This window comes from Sinohyriopsis cumingii, chromosome 9, assembly GCF_028554795.1.
Source record: "Sinohyriopsis cumingii isolate HCF-2022 chromosome 9, ASM2855479v2, whole genome shotgun sequence".
Lineage (NCBI taxonomy): Eukaryota > Metazoa > Mollusca > Bivalvia > Unionida > Unionidae > Sinohyriopsis > Sinohyriopsis cumingii.
The window spans coordinates 53606011-53612834 of record NC_142969.1 but is presented as its reverse complement, the minus strand read 5'-3'; positions in this window follow the sequence as shown (position 1 = coordinate 53612834).

Genomic DNA, 6824 nt, shown 5'->3' with positions numbered 1-6824 from the left:
TATGGGTAATTCTGAAATAGCATATAAGTGTTGGCTATTATATATATTATATATATCGGTCTATATATCGGTCTATTATATATGTCGGGGATGTGGTGAAATGTCAAGATTAATATAACTGTCATTTTTATTAATTTATCTTAAAATATTTGAGATAATTGTGTAAAAATATATGCTGTATTGTTTATGAGAGAAGTGCAAGAACATATTTTCATTCAACCGCATCACACAAAAAGATGTATCGATATCGACAAACTAATCATTCCGGTGATCAAACGATAATTCTATTGTTTAATCGATTGAAGGATAAATTATTTATTTATTTTTGTATATATATATATATATATATATATATATATATATATATATATATATATATATATATATATATATATATATATATATATATATATATATATATATATATATATTTATTTATTTATTTATTTATTTATTTATTTAAAATAATTTATTTATAAACCCCAAACAAAGATTTCATTCAAATACAATCGCCGTTTTGTCAAATATAATGCATGTCCGTACAAACAGAGAACACCATCGAGAAACCAACATTTAAGTGGTTTAGGTATCTGAGATGTATAGACAAAACCAATTATAAATCTTAAATCTTTAAACCACAGAAACTCGTTTATTATATATATATATATATATATATATATATATATATATATATATATATATATATATATATATATATATATATATATATATATATATATATATATATATATATTCGAGAAACATTCGGATATATTATGAGTTTATCGTGATAGAGTAATACAAAGCAACTTGAGGACAAACGTGTTGCTGGTTTAAAAGTGAAAGAAAAAAGATATACGAATGGTGAAACGTGTAAATAAAGGTCAAACAATAGAATAAAATTTAATTTTATACTGTGATAGCGAGATAAATGAACATCAATATCTTTCTGCCATAAATATGAAGAAACAAAAAACACAAAAACATGTGCATTTAAATAGTAGGCATATTTATTTATAGGCATTTTCTAGAACGGTTGTTGCCGCATTAAAAATAGATTCCCTTGAAGAACTCTTCAGCGAATTGAAACCAAAAACCGTCTGCGCAAATTTACAATACCAGGTTATGGATGCATCGACTTGAGTAATACGATCAACTGAGAAATGGAGTCATTATTGCAGTTTGTTCTAATTATTGCCGAAAATTTGTTGACGAAAAATCTATTTTTCATCACAAGTTTCCCACAGATGAAAGCTTAAAAAAAAGCACGGATAAGGTATATCAAAAGTGTAATACCCCAACAGACATGACCGCCTGCGTTGAACACCTTTATTAGACTTTTAGAGGGACGATTTACCCAAGAGCACAACCTTCCATCGGTATTCACCGTGAAGTCGAAAAGAAAGACGTATCCTTTGTCAAATGCAATTTCTTCCGAAGTTATTGCGGACGAAAGATATTTCGATTGTCCAATGTAATTTCATCCGAATTTACTATGGATTAACTCGGAGAAAAAGCGTATTTTTGTGTGCTCGATGGTGTCTCATATTAAAGTTATTATTATTATTATAATTATTATTATTATTAAAGCAATCAGTCATACATCGATTCTTCGATTTAAAGCATTATTACTATTATTATTATTATTTATCCTTTTTAAAAAATCGTCCATACATTACATATATATTCATTCTTTATTTTATCACCAGTAGACCTACACGTTTAAGTAATCAGGCTTAGTTTGGTGTAAATATTGTGATAAGAAAAGAGTGATCTGAATTAGATTTCTGGAAAGGACACATAGTGGAAAAAAGCAAAATATCATTTCAAATAAGGTTGTGCATTGATTTTATAAAATGATTAATGCTGGCTTGAAATATATTATGAATGTTAAGACTGATGTCACATGATTAAATTATCTTAAATACTTCGGCCCCCCCCCCATATTGTTGCCAATATCCCGCTCCTGTTTTTCTCTGTGCAAATGTCTTGTTGGAAACTAGAAATGTGATTGCATGCATATTTCCCTTGGGTTCTTCTATTTTACCGGGGATACGGGGATAAATGGTTTTTGTCATTCGGTGACAGCTGCAAAGTGATATGGCATTCACTTGCTGGGCGATATGGCCATCTTTTACTGGGTTAGAGGTATATATAACTAAGCTACAAACCTCCTTGGCTGCTATCTCTTACTAGGCAGGAGGCACCACAGCAACGCCAAACGGTCATCCCTTACCGGGCAGGAACACGGAAAGTCACAGGTAAAAAGTTACAGATGAAAGGCAACACTTTTACAGGAGAAGAAATTCTCAAGAAGAAAAGTCAGATAAAAAGGTCACAATCAGAGTTTCAATGAGATTTTTAAAAATGTACAAGATGTAAATTAATCTATTTTTATTATTTTATTTGTTGCAATGTAAAACGTAAAACAAACCCCCAAAAATCCACACCATACATTGTAACATCTAATGAGTATATATATATATATATATATATATATATATATATATATATATATATATATATATATATATATATATATATACAACTCTGTTGTTCTGGCTTAGTCATAACTAAAATAACTTGTCTATTGACATATGTAACTATAGATAAAAGTTAATTACAAAGGCTTTATATGTTATTCGATAGAAAGTGCAAATATGTGAAGAATTTAGAAGCAATTCCATTTTGCTGTAAAGCAAACACATAATAGGTGACATTATGTTACAAGTCCGCTTTCTCTTGCATTACTCAAAAAGAACTGCAGATCAGACATCATGGATTTGCATATGCTCTTAATTGCATTATAATATTATCAAACACCCAGTCATTAATTAATGAATTCAAATTGATCAATTGCGCCGAAATAACTCAATAGTTATTTTTGTTTTTGTTATAATTTATCGTATGATGATTAATGATTAGCCGTTGTGTATAGCTTGCATTTTTAAGGTTTTCACAATAATGCAGTTGTAATTATAAGTAAAAATTTTAGCCACCTTATGTTAAAGACAAATTAGCCTAATTTGGATTTTGTTTCATGTAATTTTGTAACCGACAGATTTTTTCTTGTGACTTTTTCTGTCACTTTCTTACCAGGTTTCATTTGAAAAAAGGTACATAGGGTATAGTTACAGGTATTGTAGTTGTTAACGACATTTTTCTTCACAAGATGACAGCTCCGGTGGCCTAGTGATTAGAGCGTCCGCCTCAATTGCGGGAGGTCGTGGGTTAGATCTCCGGTCGAGTCAAAAGACTTACAAAAATGGCACTAACCGCTGCCTCGCTTGGCGCTCAACATGAACACATTAACCCCTGGAGCTTTTTGTCATTTTCGCCTGAAAATCGAGTATGAAACACATTTTGAAAGCTATTTCTGAATAGACTCGTAAACACCAAAATCCCGGTCATCTTTCAATAACATACTGCTTAGTTGTTTTAGAAACATCGTTTTTCATTGGCTATTTGACTCGCGCATGAGCAGAAGGGTAAATTTTTTTTTTTTTTTTTTTTTTGCTAAACGGGCTATTATTTTTGTATGGAGACCACTCTTTATTCCAAATGCCCATCTTATCCTACTTTTTGCAAAGGCTCATCTGTCTGTCTGTTTGCAGTTCATACCGGTTTGCCTTAGATCTGAGACCAAAAAGTCTAAAATCCAGACACAAAATCGGATTCCGACCACGGGCGAATTTGGGTAGAAAAAAAAGTCGGGTCCAAAAACTGAGGTTTTTTTTATATCTGTATTTTGTAGTGCAACTAGTTATTCCAGATTATATGGAATCACTGTAGAGCTACATTTGTCTACCTTTCTATAATACCACCCACTTTAATGTATCATGCATGACCATGACGCTACAGAACTCGGAGGTAGGCTACTACCTCCTGCCCCGTTAAGTCGTCGCTAGGGGTTAATGTGTTAAGAGGTTCGTGTTAAGAATGGTCGGCCTGGTGTCAGGATAATGTGACTGGGTGGGACATCATGCTACATGTCTGCGGCATGATGCCCCAGTGCTAGACATCACTATAAACTGTCACACTGCAGACATCATAGCGATATGACTGAAAAATTGTTAAAACTACGTTAAATATCCAAATCACGCAAACATACACAGCACAAGATAGGCTATACATGGCGGTCATCATAACTGGTGGAGGAAGAACCCTGGAAAACCCGGGAAGAACCACCGACCCACGAGAAGCTACTGGCAAGTTTTCTCACGTACCCAGAGACTCGAGCCCACGCAGACAGAGGTGAGATGGCAATGATCCGGAACGGTGAGCACTTTAGACCACTCCGCCACTCGGAGACCCTACTTATATCCAGTAAAGAAATGTTTGTTGAATAAAGTGGAAACATTGTATTGGAAGTCAATCCTAACAACAGAAAAAAATTCTACGAGTGAAATATTTCCTTAATTTTTAAGGTACATGATTCACACAATGGCACACGCTAGTAAATAAGTGAACGAAAATGACATTTTTCACAAATAGTTTGGGATTTGACCCAAATATATTTCATAACATCCCATTTGATCATCACATAAGTTAGATATGGTGCTGCGTTAAATTTAATTGAGAATATATATAAACACACGAGCGACGCGTAGAAAAAATATTGACATCATTTTATATAGAACACTGTAGTGTCTAAAACTGAAGAAAAAAACAAAACAAATTACTAATAAATTACTGCATGTCTGGCAAGTCATCTATTATCTATAAATAAGGCGCACAAACGTCGACCCAAGCCAGAAGCACTGTAGTACTATATCTCTTACAGTGATCTATTTATGACGTTATTACGAAGGAAAAAAAGGGGTTCACAGAGCGCTATATGTCGTGGGCATTATATTTCACTTCTAACATTACATCCCATATATACTTTCTTCTAAGAGAAACAACACTCGGAATGTATTGACATCATAAGGGAAGACGGTGGAAAGAAATAATTATAATAGAGAAGCAGCAACACACACACACACACACGCACACACACACACACACACACACACTATATATATATATATATATATATATATATATATATATATATATATATATATATATATATATATATATATATATATATAGCTGATAGAAATTTTTTATATAGTGCATTAGAACTGGTTTAATTTTGAAAAGTGATTTGACGCTAGTTTTATTGGATAAATTTAGGAGACTATAATATTTATTAATTATACGACCTATATTAGGTAATGAAGGATTATATTGTATTGTGAAAGGAATTATATCTCTCTCTATTTTACATTCTGCTGTGTTTAAAGCCTCGTGTTGAGTAAGATTAAAGGCTTTGTTCAGTGCAGAATCAATTATGTATGTAGGATAATTTCTATTTTGGAAATAAGTTCGTAATTTATTCAAAGAAAGTACTTCTATATACACACGCACACACACACACACACACATCCCAAAGATACCGGGGATTCTTCCCTAGGTATTTCCGGGTTCTTCCTCCACCTAATGTACTGGCTGCCACGTATAACATATCCTGTGCTGAATAATGGTTTCAAACCCAACCCAACCAAACCAGTCAGCCTTGCATTTCGCAAGAGAGGGCAGTTTTTAAATTAAAATGAAAAAAGATGACTATTCGAGATTTACGTTGCATATTGTTTAAAGGCCATCGTGGTTAGTAGCAGTCAATAACGTAGCAGTGAAAGTATGTAACAAAACAAAGAACCCAGAAGTCTAAAAATGTGAAATGATTTTTATTATAATGTCAGATAAGAAGTTTAAGAATACCAGCAATTCATTGGAATTTTGAGAAAACTTTATTGTTTTCTGCAAATCAAGCAAATATATATCATGCATAAGCTCAATAAATGTTATTCAGTCATTCTAGTAAGAATCGGACTGATTGGTCACGTGACACCGAGAATAAGAGCAAAAGACAGTTTAGTTCGACCCAAGGAAAATACCAGCCGTGTTCAGGGTTGATGGTACGTTGGTACTGTTTTAAAACTATGAGGTGCATTTATTCCCTACAGTATTGACGGAGAAAGATGATGATTAAATGAAACCTAGATATAATAAATACCAACTTTTGTACCAAATATACATTTTGAAACATCGAATTTTTAAAAGTTATTAAGTGGAAACGAAATCTGAAAGCTTAGAATTACGGACGAATCGCCAGGATTTACAGACGAATCAAAGAACAGATTATTTATGATACAATGTTACACAAAAGTATTCCTCAGGGTGCAAAGAACAGGTTTTTAAATTTAATGCCGCTTTCATATGCCAAATATAAAAAAACACAAATACAACAAAGACGTGAGGTAAAAGAGGTCCATTGTTTTAGATATGGTTAATAAAAGAAAAAACATACAATTATTATTCACTGGACCAGACAAGTTATGGGCAATTTATAGCAAAAGAAGTTTATTCACCCCAACACCAAATTTACACATGCAATTTTCATATCAAAAGGTCACTTTTGATATTCACAGAGCAAATACAAGAAGTTTCACCTGATTGCTAATTTTTAAAAACAGTGTGTACTAAACAGATTAGTCGGCTATCGATATTTCAATGTCTACATACAGTAATGTAAAGTAATTTCGGGAGGTGTACATGACATATAGTTTCAAGAACAGCAAAAGCCCGAAACACGAAACTCACAAATAGGTCAATATCTTTTAATTATTAAACAATACTAGCTGAATACGTCACATCATAGAATTAAAAATTAGGAAACTATCCCCTGCCACCTCAAAAAGAGAGAGAAATGCGGCAAAAGGGAACTAATTCTTCAGTATGTAGACATTGAATGTTAAGTATATAATAATTGCCTCCCT